The following is a 17,750-nucleotide window of genomic DNA, read 5'->3' on the forward strand; positions in this document are numbered from 1 at the left end:
AGGTGATTGACAATAATCTTTTCCCTATGGTGAGGCTGTTGAAAGTTTGGGGGGCATATTTTTAAAGTGACAGGAGAAAGATTTGAAAAATGCATGAGGGGCAACTTTTTTATATAAAGAGTGGTTTGTGTGTGGAATGAACTGCCAGAGGAAGAGGTGGAGGAGGTACAGTTACAATGTTTAAAATACATTTCGGTACATTCATGAATAGGAAAGGTTTGGAGGGATATGGGTCAAGCGCAGGCAGATGAAATGAGTTTAGTTTGGGAACATGGTCAGTGTGGATGGTTGGACCGAAGGGTCTGTTTCCGCGCTGTATGACTCTATGGTCCTATCTTTCAGTCAATATGTGCAAGGCAAGAGCTTTAGAAGAAGGGTCACTGGACCTTAAACATTAACTTTGCTTTCTCACTACAGATGCTGCTCGACCTGCTGAGTTTCTCCAGCAATTTCTATTTTTGCTTCTGATTCCTAGCATCCCTAGTTCTTTGTTTTGTTTTAGTTGCTCTGAATGACTGAGCTGTGTTTCCAGCTGTTTTAAAAGTTATGAGATATCTTGTCACCTTTTTGTTCTCCCTAACCCACACTCACCTAAATTATATTTTGCTAAATCAAAATTAATTATGTGAATTGATCAAAATCTACACAATAGGCTGCATTGGTAAACTGACCTGAGCATAGTTCACAGTCAGCCTGGCCTTGTACCTCTCAACATTAACCTCGTCCGACCTATAGAGATCTCTAATTTCCACCCATTTTGGTGCTTTCCACTTCCATGATATATATTGGTTGACGTGCCATCAGGATTCTAGACCCAAAGCTTTGGAATGCCTCCTTTGCTGCTCGATTCTCTCCTACTTTTGGATGTCCCTTGAAACTTATCTCTTCGACTAAATGTCTACCTCTTAAAGGCAATTAAATTTTAAATGTTTTTTCATCATCCTCCCATTAAGCAACTTCAATCAATATTCAAGCAACGTTAACTCCTATGTCTTATGATCTTATGGTAATATTACAGGTGCTATGTAAACCAATTTAAGGCAAGGTATGGTCATATCTGAATGTCCAGACTTACATGACTTACTTATATCTCTCTGAAATGGGAGAGGTCCCTTACTGAAGTATTCAGAGTAGAACACAGGTCAACTGAAATTTAAATCTGATTAATTTTAAGCAAAGTATTGCAGCTGCTGCAATAAACATAAGAAGGTGCTGGGGGAACTCAGCAAGTCTGGCAGCATCTGTGGAAAGACAAATATTGCTGATCACCTGATATCTTTACATTGATGATCCTCATTTCGCTTATTATGTAATTGTCTAATTTCAGAAATACCGCTGACGATGGACAAGATTAGAAATGACTGTTTTTTTTGAGAAGATAAAGAAAGGACAAGTGTGAAGCTCCTTGATGCTTCTTTCTTACTGCTGTGATGTACAATTCCCTGCGACAATTTGAGAAGCTCCCTTATTATACCAGCAACCCTCTCCATACTCTCCCAATTTGCTTAATGGATTTCTCTGATAGTATACAAAAACCTCACTTTTAAGAGAGAGGATAAGATTGATGACTTGCTGAGAAGATTTGGAGAAGAAATATAGCTTCCTGATCCAAATAGTGATGGCGTACATATTGCGCTGGTTAGATACAGCTCTGTAAGGAAACCATTCAGTGTACAGATTGTCATATTGTTGAATGACTCTGAAGCAAAGTTCAGCAATGTCAGCTGATTCATTGATTGAGTGAATACTAAAGGAAATGACCTATTGAAATGACTGCAGCTGCTGAAGACCTTTTATAAAAAGTAGCCAATTGAATCTGTGGTTCAGATTATCAACAGGGATACCCGAAAAGTATGATTCATTTACCTTCTTGTACAGAATATTGGTGGCACCACTGCTTACAACAAATTTAAATGAATCCATAGGAATTAAGAACTCCTGAGTTGAATGCAGAGTTGGGAAAATTCCTGTCTCCGCAAACTCAACACGGAGGGGGAGATGCTTTGGATTTTAGTTTCGGTTGTGCGGGTGGGACCATAACTCAAGTCGGGCCCAATGCCCCTGGAAAGAGTTCTAGGGGGTTCCGGGTGTAATAGCAGGCATTCTTAAAAGGCCTTCCTTGTTAAAAAAGAACAATACAGAACAGTCTCTCAACTCTTCAACACCCACACCCCCCACACACGCCTCATGCCCAATCCATGTCAACTTGTGCCCTTGCATCATTTGTCCCATGGCCCTTTACAGTGATTATGCCAACTCATGCCAATTGAGGCCCCTAAACCTTCACCCTTTGCCCTGCACCTTCCACGCTAACTCACCCATTATCTACCATGAACAGATATCAAGACCTAGCCTAAGGTGAAATTATAAGTGTCCACTGATGAAATGACTTTTAGAAAAAAACTTTTATTTATAAAAAAGCTACTCACTACATTTAGATTTCTTCAACCACTTAATCTCTGATAACGACACATATTTGTATTTCTAGCCCTACTTCAAAGATATTTTAAGGTCTTGGAGCTATCAATCAGACAGTGAATGCTGAACAGGCTATTTTTCCCTGGAGTGTCAGAGGCTAAGGGGTGACCTTATGGAGGTTTATAAAACCATGAGGGCCATGGATATGGTGAATAACCAACTCTATTCCTAGGGTTGGAGAGTCCCAAAATAGAAGGCATAAGTTTAAAACGAGAGGTGAATGATTTAAAAGGGATGTAAGGGGCATCTTTTTCATGCAGAGGGTGGTGTGCGTATGATGGAGACTGGTACAATTACAACATTTAAATGGTACCCATCTAGATGGGTATGTGAACAGGAGGGGTTTAGAGGGATATGGGCCAAATACTGTAAAATGGGACTGGATTTTTTTTTTTAATTGTTAAATAGATATTTTTATTAGAAATTTAACATTTTTACAAGTTTACAAAAATAAACAAAACTCTCAGATATAAACATTGATATACAATTAGCTCAAATATACAATAGCCAAAATTTGACAAAAAAAACAACAAAACAACAAAAAAAAACCGAAAAGAAAAAAAAACAAACAAACAAAACTCAACTATCTACTAATCTAACCTACAACTAACCAGGGTGTATATTTAAGTCTCTTACATGCTCGGGATGTGTTAGCATCAGATATGATAAAACCCGTATTCGTGCGGGATTCCTCCCCCGAGGGGCCGCGGACCAGCCAGGTTTGTAATCTCAATTAAATAAAAGCCCTTGTTAGGATAGCCGAAATGTCTGTATTTATGTAATTCAAAAAGGGCTGCCATATTTTATAAAATAATTCGGTCTTTCGGTGCACCATATTTGTAAGGAAGTCAAGGGGAATACATTCCATAATTAGTCTGTGCCAATTTGAAAGTCCAGGGGGGCCCTCCGCCACCCAGTTCATCAAAATATTTTTCCTTGCACAGAAAGAAAGAATAGAAAATAGTCTCTTCCCGTACGTGTCCAGGGAGGGAAAGTTCGAAAAGCCCAAGAGGAGAGATACGGGGTCCACTTTTATTTCCGTTCCTAAAATTTCTGTCAGGGTACTTGCTACTTTAGTCCAATATCTACGGATCTTATGACAGGTCCATAAGCAATGTACAAGAGTGCCCACCTCTATTTTGCATTTAGGACACATTGGAGATGCTCCTGCCTTAAATTTTGCCAATCGAACCGGTGCTATATGGGCCCTATGAAGTATCTTCAGCTGGATAGCCTGGGTTCTGTTACAAATAGTAATTCTTCTAGCATTTTCCCAGATATCATTCCACGTTTCTGTGGAGATTTCTAGTCCCAGATCCTGATCCCATGTTTTAAGCAGATTATCCATATCTCCCGATACTTCATCATGTAGTAAATGATAAATATTACTGACGGAAGATACCCCCACTGGTCGTAGGACACTACATTCTCTATCGGATTTATAAAGACTATCTAATAACGTAGTCTTCTTCTGTATATAATCTCGAATTTGGAAGTATCGAAAGAGGTCTCTATTGGGTAATCCGAATTTCTGACGCAGCTGTCCGAAAGACATCAGGACCCCAACTTTAAATAAATCCCCGAGACATGAGATACCCCTGGATCTCCAGAGTTTAAAAGTGGCATCTGTTAACCCCGGTTGGAATCCCCATGCTCCCACTATCGGTGCATAGGGGGATGTTTTATGTGAATTACCCTCATTTTGCCGCATTATATTCCAGGCCTTGATTGTATTCAGTATTATAGGGTTTTTACAGTGATCTGTAATGATTTTCCTCTTGTCTGAGAATAAAAGGTTAATAAGTGGGTATTTTACTTGAGAAGCCTCGATGTCCAACCAGATTGATTGTGGATCAGACAAGACCCAATCAGCTATGTAACTTAATAGGGAACTTAATTGATATTTCCTAAAATCTGGGAAGTCCAATCCACCCCTTGCCTGTGGAAGCTGTAGCTTCTTCAGCTTAATGAGGGGCCGCCTATGATTCCAGATAAAGGAACTCAGCCAGCCGTATAATTTACATAAAGCCGTCCTCGGCAGCATCACTGGAAGCATTCTCATAGGATATAGGAGACGGGGCAGGATATTCATTTTGATTAATGCTATTCTACCCAACCAGGAAATTGGCAGGTCTCCCCATCGCTGGAGGTCCTGCCTTATCCTTTCCAATAAATACACAAAATTAGCCTTATACAACTGACCAAATACTGGAGTAATAAAAATGCCTAAATAAAAGAAACCCTCCAGGGACCAGCGAAAGGGAAAAAGGGAACCGTCCGCTAAGCGGGGTATCACAGCAAGGCCACCCATTGGCATAGCCTCCGATTTTGAAAAATTAATTTTATAGCCTGAGAATGCACTAAATGTATTAATAACTTGGATTAAGCGAGGTATGGACATCAAAGGGTTACTGAGGAATAGAAGAACATCATCTGCATAAAGGGTAATTTTATGTTTACCTGTACCAATCCTTGGGGCCACTATATTAGGATCAGCTCGTATAGCTTCTGCTAGTGGTTCAATTATTAGCGTGAATAACAATGGCGAGAGGGGACATCCCTGACGGCAGCCCCTACCCACACTGAAGCTATCCGAGCCTAATCCATTGGTAACCACAACTGCTTTGGGATCACTATACAATGTTGAGATCCATTTGGTAAACACCTGTCCAACACCAAACCTCTCCAATGTGTGAAACAAATATGACCATTCGACCCTATCAAATGCCTTTTCCGCGTCTAATGAAACCACTACTCCTGGTATCTTTCCCTGATGACAAGCTTGAATCATATTCAGAGCCCTTCTAACATTATTGGATGATCTACGGCCCTTAATAAACCCCGTCTGATCCTCCTTTATAATATGTGGCAGTATCCTTTCTAATCTCAGTGCTAACGTTTTAGAGAGGATTTTAAAATCTACATTTAGCAAGGATAATGGTCTGTATGATGTACAATCTTCTGGGTCCTTTCCTTTTTTAAGGATAAGAGAGATATTTGCCTCTTTCAGCGAAGGCGGGAGACAGCCCTGACTATATGCATAGTTATACATGTCCATAAGTGGACCAACCAGTATTTCTATAAATTCTTTATAGAATTCAGCTTGAAAGCCATCTGGGCCCGGCGCCTTACCATTTTGAAGGTGCCTAATTGCATCAACTATTTCTTGGGGTGTAAGAGGTGCATTTAGGACCGATACTTGTTCCGGAGTTAGGTCTGGAAAAGTCAAATTTTTAAAAAATGACTGCATCCTCTTCGTCCTATCTTCACAATCCTGTGATTTATATAACTCAGAATAGAATTCTCTAAAGGTCGCATTAATCTTTTTATGATCATGAGTCAAAATACCCGTACTTTCCTTGATAGACATAATAGTCTGAGGGGCCTTTTTTTTCTTTGCAAGAAATGCTAAGTATCTACCCGGTTTGTCGCCATATTCATATAATCTTTGCTTTGCAAATAATATTTCCCTCTTAGCCGTTTGAGTAAGTGTAGTATTTAGAGCTGTCCTAAGAGCTGTAATCCTTTGCAATTTAATAATAGAAGGTCTATCAGTGTATGCTGTTTCAGCCGCTTTTAAGCGGGCTTCAAGCAGACGCTGTTGTTCTCCCTTTAATTTCTTCTGGGTCGCTGAGTAGGAGATGATCAAGCCTCGCGTGTAAGCTTTGATGGTCTCCCACATCATTGACGGGTTGCTAGCTGTACCTGAATTAATTTCTAAAAAAGCTTTAAATTCTTGAGAGAAGTACTTTACAAATTTACTATCTTTCATTAAGAAGGGGTCCATACGCCAATGCCGAGGGGATGTCCCACTGTTCCTCGCCTTAGTTTCCATATATACAGCAGCGTGGTCAGAAATTGCTATATTACCTATTTTACAGGATGATATGGAATTTAAAAAAATTGAGGGGGCAAAAGACATATCAATTCTGGTATGACATTTATGTGGATTAGAGTAGAAAGAAAAATCTCTACCCTGTGGATGAAGACATCTCCATACATCTACTAATCCTAATTCTTTGTTCAGATCCATCAATTGTCTAGATCTGGGAGATACTCCTGCAGTACTCTTGGGAATCCTGTCTATTTCCGGATCCATAATACAATTAAAGTCTCCCCCTATAATTATATGACGGGCATCAAAAGCCATCAATTTTGAAAAGGCTTCCGTTATAAATTTAAAGGGGTGTGCCGGGGGGCAATACAAATTTAAAATCCCATATTCCTCTCCATTTATGAGGTGTTTAATCAAGATATATCGTCCAGATTCGTCTTTTATCTGCTTTAGGATTTTGAAAGGGAAATTCTTCCGAACAAGAATAACAACTCCCCTGCTTTTTGAGCTAAAAGAAGAAAAAAAGGCCTGATCAAATCCGCCCTGTCGTAATTTCAAGTGTTCTTTATCTGACAGGTATGTCTCCTGTAGGAGAGCTATATCAACTCTTTCCTTCTTAAGATTTGATAATATTTTCTTCCTTTTAAGTGGCGAATTACTCCCCTTGACATTCCAGGTGCACTACTTAACCGACTGATCAACCATAATCCTCTGGGCCAATCCGAGACCCCTCGGGAGGGGGAACCCTATCCAGAACATCCCGAGCGTGGAACATGTAAAATTTACAAAAATAAAGCCTCTTTAATACACCCACAACAATACAGTAAAAAACTATTTCTAAATAAAAAAAATATAAAACGTATCTAAGTGGAGACTTTCCCCCTTGTTCCCAGGGGGCGTCACTTCCTCTCCAAAAATCCCTCATATCCTCTCCCAACCAATGCCCCACCCTTGACCCAGGCACTCCTCAATAAAATGAGGAGAATTCAAATATAATACAAAGCTAGAGTTAACAGTGAGCACACCACCCCTACCCATACCAACACCTGGGTATATTTGGTAATGTTAATACCATATATAAACATATAACTATAAAATTACCACTTCAACAAATAATAATTAAATATGATAATACAAAATAACGAAGGGAAAAACAACCCCGCTCCTAAAGACAGAGGTAAAATCGAATAAGGTAACCACCTCCCCCCACCAACATTAACCAAATCCCCCAGCTTATATATATATATATATATATATATATATACACACATATATACATACACATACACACATATATATACATATATACACATATACACACACACACATATACATACATCCCTCATATATACATAAAATAATAACAGAAAACAACTCCAAGGAGGGGGGGGGAGAAAATCAAATCCCTCTCCCCACCCCCCATGATAATATTAAGCAGTAAGGTAAGAAAAATAAAGGGAGGGGATATAAACCAAAGCGGGGGGGGGGGGGGGAAGGCAGACCAACATCCATTATGTCCTACAGTTTATCTAAGAGAGTCCAAGAATTCCTTAGCCTTTTCTGGTGATCCAAAGTTATATACGGATCCTTCATGGTTAAAGCGTAACATCGCTGGGTAGCGTAAGGAGTACTGAACATTTAAGTCCCTTAAACGCTTCTTCGCCTCGTCGAATGCCTTCTCTTTCGAACCAGAGCCGGGGAAAAGTCCTGAAATAGCATGATCTTGGATCCTTTGTAGATCATAGCTTGGGGGTCTTTTCCGAGATTTCTGGAGGCTTCTAGGAGTATCTGCCTCTCCCTGTAGCTCTGCAGCCGGAACAGGACCGGGCGTGGGCGCTGGTTCGAGCCGGGCCTGCGTATTGCTACCCGGTAGGCCCATTCCACCCTTACCTGGCCTGATCCAGCTTGCAGATTTAAAAGTTGTGGCAGCCACTGCTCCAGGAATGCTGTAAGCTGGCCTTCCTCTTCCTGTTCGGGAAGGCCCAGCAAACAAATATTTTTTCGGCAACCTCGATTATCGAGGTCGTCAATATGATTTTCCAAGGTCCGGACTCGCTGCTCGAGAGTCCGGACCTGATCCACGGCCAATTGAGCGGTTGTCTCGGAGGTCGCGGCCTTTAGCTCCGCCCCTCCGACTCGGCGTTGAATTTCTTCAATCTCACGGTCGTGCTTCTGCAGCGCGGCCGAGAGCGACTCCCAACGATTTCTGGATTCGACGATAAAAGCATCGATCTTCGAGTCAAGCTTGGAAAGCATTTCTGCAAGACTTGCTACTGTTGGTAAGTCCCCCGGGGCCGCTGTGGACGCCTCTGCTGCAGCTGGAGAGGGTGGGGGAGGGGTTCCTGCTTGCTGAGAGCTGCGGGCTCCCTTCCCTTTAGTCATTTTAACTTAGGATTAAGTTGTTTAAATGTAATATTGCACAACTAATTGAGTTACTAAACTATTATAAATGATTTATAAATGATTTGGTGAGCTTGGTAGGGGGTAGGTGACCCACTGTGCCCAAGTCTTGGGAGGAGCACTATAGACTAAGTCTTACTGGGTCGCCGCCATCTTGGATCCCCCAAAATGGGACTAGATTTATTTAGGATATCAGTTTGGCATGGATGAGCTGGACCAAAGGGTCTGTTTCATGCTGTACAGCTCTATGACTCAATGACTTATGACAGGTAATCCACTGTGAGATAGATCATACAATTAGTCATGCAGCACAAATCCTTTAATGATAACCAACCCTCATGTTATGTCAACGCACAGAAACTCAGGAGCAGGAGGGGGCCATTGGACTGATCGAACCGTCTCTACAATTCTATTAATCATGGCTGATCATCTATCTCTGTTGTAGGTAAAAGAAAATACAACTTTAGCAGGGAACCAGACGTAGTTTATTGAGTAAAAAGCTTTCAGGAGAAGCATGTGACCTCAACATGTGTCGAAACCAGCTTCTCAATAGTTACACGGTGCAGCTATCTTTTATGTTTTCCTAGTCACGTACACACAGTTACACATTCCTGTGAGCCAAACAAATGCTGCCTTCTGATACTGTAACAATAGTCAAAAATTCCGTGTGTCTTGATTTGGCGTTTTTCTTGGTAACAGGCAAAAACTTATCTTGCTTGTTCCTGCAAAGTCATGCTGGTCAGCATTTTTAGCAGCCATTAATCAATCATCCCAGCATTCTCTACAAATTTAGTCAACAATCCCAGCATGCTCTGCTTCAGTCCCCCATAATGGTCAGAGGCCATGGTCAACTATGGACTCAATACCACTTACAGCCATACTTCAAGTGCCTCTTTGTCCCCTATCGAGGGATGTTCCATATGAATGCTGGCACCCGGCGTAACCCTTGCCGTCAAAACTTTACTGCATTAGTTAAAGAGCCATAATAAGACAATGTGCAATTACATTCACAATGAGGACAGTAAATGCCTGCAAAAGATACGAGTCCCATGAGTTACCTAGTAGCCAACCTAGCCATCCCGATGGGTTATAATTTTGGAATTGTTTCCCTTCCTGCTGTATCTTATCAGCCTCTAGGCGTATGTGATCTGCTAGGTTAGTTATATTGTCCGAAGTGTCTGGAACATAGGTGCAGCACCCGGGGTCAATAACAACGCAGGTACCACCCTGTGCCTCTTGCAGTTAGTCAAGGGTCAGCCAGTTCTGCAAAGGAACAGGAGTGTCATTTTTGTTTTCTCGCTACCAATATAGCTCACTATCATTGATTTTTTTATAAATATTTTTATTGAAAAGAAAAATGTTTTTAAGTTTCTTATAAAATTACAACACTAATACAAAATAGTGTAATCATTTTACAGCATAATGACTATCAATATAAAAAAACTAACTACTAATCTACTCTACAAACTACCATAATACAAAATAAAATATAAGAAAAAAAACTATATATTAAAAAAACACCACAGTATAATAATAACTAACAATAATAGAAATAAAAGGAAAAAGTAAATAAATAAGCACTCAAAGTAAAATTATATCAAGTCATAACAAAACCTGTATTTATACAGGATTCTTCATCCCGGGGCCCTCGAACCGACTGACATAGTCCTCATGGCTAAACAAGGCCCTAGACAGTATGCATCGGTGTAGCTCAGGAAGGACCGCCATCTTCTATAAAACAATTCCCTTTTTTGGTGCACCATATTCGTAAGGATGTCTAGAGGGATATGTTCCATAACTATCCTATGCCAATTTGAAAGTCCAGGGAGACGTTCGGACACCTAGCCTGCTAATATAAAGGAGAGGATAGAAAATAATTTCTTCCCATATCCATCTAGAGAGGGAAGATTTGAAGAGCCCAAAAGGAGAGACATTGGGTCTGACCCAATCTCTGTTCTCAAAATCTTTGCCAAGGCATTCGCTTCTCTGTCCACAAACAATGAGTGAGAGTACCGACTTCAATTTTACATTTAGGACACATTGGAGACACTCCTGCCTTAAACTTTCCAAGCTGCTCTGGTGATATATGGGCTCTATGAAGTAACTTCAATTGAATAGCTTGACTCCTATTATAGATAGAGATCTTCCTGGCATTTTCCCAGATGTCCTCCCACATCTCTAAGGAGATTCTTGAGTCCAGGTTTTATATAGCCGTTCCATGTCCTTCAACCCATTGCTACATAGAGCGTGATAGAGAGTACTGAACAAGGGTGCACCCATTGGCCGAAGCACTCTCCTTTCCATGTCTGCTTTATAAGGATTGGTCATCAGTGTGTTTTTTTTGTACAAAGTCTCGTACTTGAAAATATCGAAAGAGATCCTTACTAGGCAACCCAAACTTCTGGCGTAACTGTTCAAAGGGCATCATGACCTCCCCATCAAATAAATCTCCCAAACAGGAGATTCCTCTGGACTCCCAAATTTTAAATCCAGCGTCTGTCAAGCCTGGCTGAAATCCCAAAGGTTTCCACTAAAGGGGTAAAGGGGGAGGTTTTTTTGTAGATTACCCTCACCCCGTAGTATCATCCTCCAAGCTTTGATTATGTTTAGGACAATCGGGCTTTTACAATGGTCCATGACGTTTCTTATCTTATCCAGAAATAATAGATTGATGAGGGGGCATTTTGATTAGGAAGCCTCAATATCCAGCCAAATTAATTGTGGATCACAAGAGACCCAGTCAGCCACATATGATAGTAGAGAGCTCAGTTGATACTTTCTAAAATCCAGAAAATCTAGACCTCCCCTTTCTAGTGGGAGCTATAGTTTATGTAATTTAATAAGGGGTCATCTATGATTCCAAACAAAGGAACCAAACCAACCATAAAGTTTATGCAGCGCCTGTTTCTGCAACATCAAGGGAAGCATTCTCTTGGGGTATAATAAGCGTGGGAGGATATTCATTTTAACCAAAGCTATTCTTCCTAACCAGGATATTGGGAGATCTTCCCAATGCTGGAGGTCCTGCCTTATTTTCTCTAATGGATGAATATAATTAGCTTTATAGAGCTGACCAAATGCCGGGGTAATAAAAATACCTGAATAGAGAAAACCTCCCAGTGATCACCGAAAGGGGAAGCGGGATCCATCCGCAAAGTTGGATATGCTGCTAAGACCTCCGAGCAGCATGGCATCTGATTTCATAAAATTAATTTTGTAACCTGAAAACACACCAAATAAATTAACCACTTGAATTAAGCAGGGCACAGATGTCAATGGATCATTTAAGAAAAGAAGAACGTCATCTGCATAAAGAGTAATTTTATGCTTGCCTGATCCTTCCTCCGGGGCTGTTATACTGGGGTCAGTTTGGATGGCTTCCGCCAGCAGTTCAATCACTAGTGTAAATAATAGTGGGAAGAGAGGGCATCCTTGACGACAACCTCTGCCAACACTAAAACTATCCGATCTTATGCCATTGGTAATCACCGCTTCTTTCGGGTCATTATATAAAACTGTAACCCATTTAGTAAAAACTTCTCCAATACCAAACCGCTCCATAGTATAAAAAAAGAATGGCCATTCTACCCGATCGAATGTTTTCTCTACGTCTAGGGAGATAACTAATCCCTGTATCGCTCTTTGCTGGCAGACTTGTACCATGTTTAACATTCTTCTGATATTATTAGTAGATCTGCGACCCTAAATAAACGCTGTCTGATCCTATTTTAGATAGGATAGTGAAGAAGGCATTTGGTATGCTTTCCTTTATTGGTCAGAGTATTGGGTACAGGAGTTGGGAGGTCATGTTGCAGCTGTACAAGACATTAGTTAGGCCACTGTTGGAATATTGTGTGCAATTCTGGTCTCCTTCCTATCGGAAAGATGTTGTGAAACTTGAAAGGGTTCAGAAAAGATTTACAAGGATGTTGCCAGGGTTGGAAGATTTGAGTTATTGGGAGAGGCTGAACAGGCTGGGGCTGTTTTTCCCTGGAGCGTTGGAGGCTGAGGGGTGACCTTATAGAAGTTTACAAAATTATGAGGGGCATGGATAGGGTAAATAGGCAAAGTCTTTTCCCTGGGGTGGGGGAGTCCAGAACTAGAGGGCATAGGTTTAGGGTGAGAGGGGAAAGATATAAAAGAGACCTACGCGGCAACTTTTTCACACAGAGGGTGGTACATGTATGGAATGAGCTGCCAAAGGCAGTAGTGGAGGCTGGTACAATTGCAATATTTAAGAGGCATTTGGATGGGTAAATGAATAGGAAGGGTTTGGAGGGATAAGGGCTGGGTGCTGGCAGGTGGGACTAGATTGGGTTGGGATATCTGGTTGGCATGGGCGTGTTGGACCAAAGGGTCTATTTCCATGCTGTACATCTCTATGACTCTATGACTCTAAATGGCAAAACCCTCTTAATGCCAGCACTTTCAAGAGGATTTTAAAGTCCACATTTAATAAGGATATAGGCCTGTACAAAGTACAGTCATCTGGGGCTTTCCCTTTCTTGAGGATGAGAGAGATATTTGCTTCTCTCAAGGAGGGAGGGAGGGAGACAACCCTGACTAAATGAGTAGTTGTATATGTCTATAAGTGGTCTGGCCACTTTGTCTATAAACTCTTTATAAAACGCAACCTGGGATCCATCTGGCCTGGGCACTTTGCCACTCTGGAGCTGCCTTACCACCTCCTGCACCTCCTGAGTTGTCAGGGGTACATTCAAAAAAGACACCTGCTCCGAGGCTATGCCTGAAAGATCCAGATTCTTAAAAAAAGACTCCATCCTCCTTGTTCTATCCTCACAGCCCTCCGACTGGTACAGCTCAAAATAAAACTTTCTAAAAGCTGCGTTGATCTTTTTAGGACCACAAGTCAAAGTACCAGCACCATCTCTAATAGATGTAATGGATTGGAGAGCCTTCTTTCTGGCAAGGTATGCTAGATACCTGCCCATCTTATCGCTTCTGCTTTGCAAATAGTATCTCCCTCTTTGCTGTTTGAGTAAGTATATCATTCAAGGTAGTCTTGAGGACTGTAAACCGCTGCAATTTAATTATGGGCGGCCTATCAGCATACGCTGACTCAGCTGCCTTCAGGTGAGCCTCGAGTAGACACTGTTGTTCTCCCTTTTGTCATTTCCGGGTCGCAGAATATGAAATAATTAAGCCGTGCGCATATGCCTTAGCAGTCTCCCACATCACCGATGGGTTACTGGCCGTACCTGAGTTAATGTCCCAGAGAGCTTTAAATTCCTGCAAGAAATATTCTATGAGCTTACTATCCTTCAGTAGGAAAGGGTCCATACGCCAATGTCAGGAGTCTATCTTATCAACACAAGCCTTCACCTCCATATAGACTGCTGCATGGTAAGAAATAGCTGTAGTCCCTATATTACAGGATAGTATCGAGGGGACAAAAAACATATCAATTCTGGTATGGAACTTGTGCGGGTTGGAATAAAAAGTGGAATCTCTACCCTCAGGTTGAACACACCTCCACACATCTACCAGTCCCAACTCCCTATTCAGATCAACCAACTGCCTAGATCACAGAGATACGCCCGCAGAGCTCCTAGGTATCACTAATACACCTTGGGATCAATAATACAATTAAAATCTCCCCCTATAATCACGTGTCAAGTAGGCGTACGTGTCTAAGTCCCGTTCTTCCGTGCAGATGTTTTTTTACAGCATTTACGCAAGTCCATTAGTTCTGAGGTAACAATCACATTTCCACACCTACATAGGTATCCCAAGACTGTCACACATTCTTGACTCCCATATGATCTTATCAAAAGATCTATGAGATTTTACTCTTCTCCCCACGTATAGTCCCGATGCCTCAGGTGGTGGCTTGATCACCAAGGACACAAGCATCACCAACAGAAAACTATCAGTTCACTACTCTCACCTAAACTTCCTTTTCACTAAAACACACGATAACTTCAACCGCCATTTCAATCCATCCCCAGCTGTTGTTTGTTCTTTCCGTAATTTTACCCATATATCTTAAAATTACTTTATCGATCATTCTAGGCATTTAATATATTTCTATGTAAATTTGTCCAAATTCAAAATTCTGTTTTGAAACCTCCTATACTAATACTTCTTTTCATCATTTGAACATTTTGGGCCCACTCTGTGTGTGTGATGGAGACAAAAGACAGAATCGCAATCACAAAGGTGCTTACAATGAACAGTGCCTGGGTGGGCACAATTCCATTGATACTCCAACCCACCCCCCCACCCCCTCTAACCATTGGCTACTAGGCAAAGGGGAGTTATACAATGGTCCGAAGGCTGTGCCACCTGCACGCAACAACCTGTGCTCCTGGTCCACGCCCAACAGCCGTGCATGCACAAATGATGTCAGCAAGCTCCAAGACAATCCCTGTCACATAAATCATTTTGTTAACTGTGGGCAAGGGTAGATCGGTAATGGATATGGGAAGTCACTTGTCCACTAGCATCTCACATAAATCCTACTCTCCTTAATTCCCATACCCGTGGGGGCTGCTGGATGTCAGTTTGACGTATTCCGGGTGGCTGTGGGTTTGTCATGTTTCCCAATTTTTGTTTTGGAATCAGGCCTGTAATAAACATACATGTAATAATCAGGCTCGTAATAAACATACATGTATGCTAAAGGTGTTCCCTTCTGAGGGTGCACCTCATGAGAAACCTTGTTCCACATTCTTTTGACAACTGGCTCACACACACACACACACACACAGACAGACACACACAAGCACACACAGATAGACAGACAGACACACACACACAAGCACACACATACACACAGACGCAAACAGACAGACAGACACACAAGCACACACAGACAGACACACACAGACAGAAACACACACACAACACACACAAGCACACACACAAACACACAGACAGACACACATACACAGGCACACACAGACAGGCACACACACAGACAGACACACGCACACAAGTACACACAGACAGGCAGAGACACAAAGACACACACACACATATGCACACAAACACACACAGACAGACAGACAGACAGACAGACACCTTTAAACACCAAACAGTATCTCTAACTCGTAGTTGTGAGATTTTTTTTCTCCTCTATGGTTAGGCCTATAAGGCCGGCCAGCTGATGCACCATAAAGACCCCAGTTTTCTTGGTCCTATCTTTCTTTTTGCTCTAAGAACGAATTTCACTGTTGATTGAATAGAATTGAATTGAATTTATAGCCACATGTACCGAGGCCCAGTGTAAAGCTTTGACTTGTGAGCAAGTAAATGATCTAGGGGCTGGGATGGATGCCATTACCCCCTTTTTCATCTGTTTCATGAGTGAATGTCTGTCTGTCATAAATTGGTTAATGAGAGACCCTGGGGGTCCCCATTGATCTTCCTGTCTTGCCATAATAAATGATAGGTTTAAACTCATGATTAGTCTGATCTCTCGACTGCATTTAACCCACCGGCCACATTGTATTTGTGTTTTCCCACTGGCCACGTCACACTCGGGGTTATCCCTATCAGAGCCTGGCGTTAGCCAAATGGAGAGTGATCAATTCCTCATATCCTGCATTTCTTTATCTTAGCTGAAAATGTGTTGCTGGAAAAGCGCAGCAGGTCAGGCAGCATCCAGGAAACAGGAGAATCGACGTTTCGTTCCTGAAGAAGGGCTTATGCCCAAAACGTCGATTCTCCTGTTCCCTAGATGCTGCCTGACCTGCTGCGCTTTTCCAGCAACACATTTTCAGCTCTGATCTCCAGCATCTGCAGACCTCACTTTTTCCTTTATCTTAGGCAGGTTCACAATAATCAACATGCTACTGTCTGAATTGCAACTCCAACCCCTCCAACCCCCACTTTCCTAGCAGGAGAGAAAGTAGATGGTTTCCTAATCGGGTTGTCTTAGGTGGGGGTGGAGAGTCCTCTATTTGCCACTATCTGGGGCAATTGTGGCGAGGGATAGCAGGAGTGGAGGTAACAGCATGGTTGCTGAAAACTATTCCCTTGTACTTGCCTTCGATCTGCTGACCCCCTGTGACCTCCCACTCCAGCAAACATCACGCCCCCAACATCAAAAAAGGATACTCACCGGCTCACTGTTTCAGCCCCCTCATGACTTCACAACCCGAGCCAGGACTCAGATTCCACTGGACTCCAGTTGGTTAGCAGCTTCAGGAAGAGTGGCACTTCAGTGGTGAGGTCTCTGACTGGATGAGTGGCTCACTAGTCCCCACATTAAGTATCTAACTGATTCTCATTTTGACGAGCTTACTCACTATTCACTTCTAAAGTTGTCCACTTAGTGCACAGAGCACTAAATCTCCGTTGGCGAATAGAAAGGCTTCTTTCTACATCGCATACCTGTGCTTTGATTGTAAAATTTTGTAAATATCTGTGAATGGCTCATAAACCTGGCATTGCTTATTCACCTTCATTGAGAAGCATGGAAAAACAAACTTGATTATGTCCAGTGAAATAAGTTTTAATAAAATGATATTTTAATAAAAATGTATAAAATTGTATTCTTCACACCATCCAAAATATTTGCAGAATGCAATAATGTAAAACAATAAGAGAGAGAAGGATGTTGTACTTCTGAAATAGATATGGCCGAGTAGGTGATGTGTTGCAGCTGTAGTTTTGTGAGAGATGGCGTGATCCTTTTATGTCCACATCTGCAAACATCAGCTGATCAAGGAGCTTTGGTTCAGACATGATGAGCTAGTGTCTGAGATATGGACACATTGCCACAACAAAGAGGGTAGAAACAATGACTGCAGATGCTGGAAACCAGATTCTGGAGTAGAGTGGTGCTGGAAAAGCACAGCAGTTCAGGCAGCATCCGAGGAGCAGTAAAATCGATGTTTTGGGCAAAAGCCCTTCATCAGGAGGGTAGAGGTTTTTGGGAAACAATGATAAAATGAAGGAGGCATTTAAGAAGGCATTGACATGATTGATTTTAATATGCGGATTCACAGGAAAAATCAGACAGGAAAGAGTAATATGGAAGATGAATTTGTTATGTTCATCAGAGCAGTAG

The sequence above is a fragment of the Chiloscyllium plagiosum genome, unplaced genomic scaffold (genome assembly GCF_037043375.1).
Source record: "Chiloscyllium plagiosum isolate Xiang-an unplaced genomic scaffold, Cpla_swu_hap1 HiC_scaffold_12, whole genome shotgun sequence".
In the NCBI taxonomy this organism is placed as follows: Eukaryota; Metazoa; Chordata; class Chondrichthyes; order Orectolobiformes; family Hemiscylliidae; genus Chiloscyllium; species Chiloscyllium plagiosum.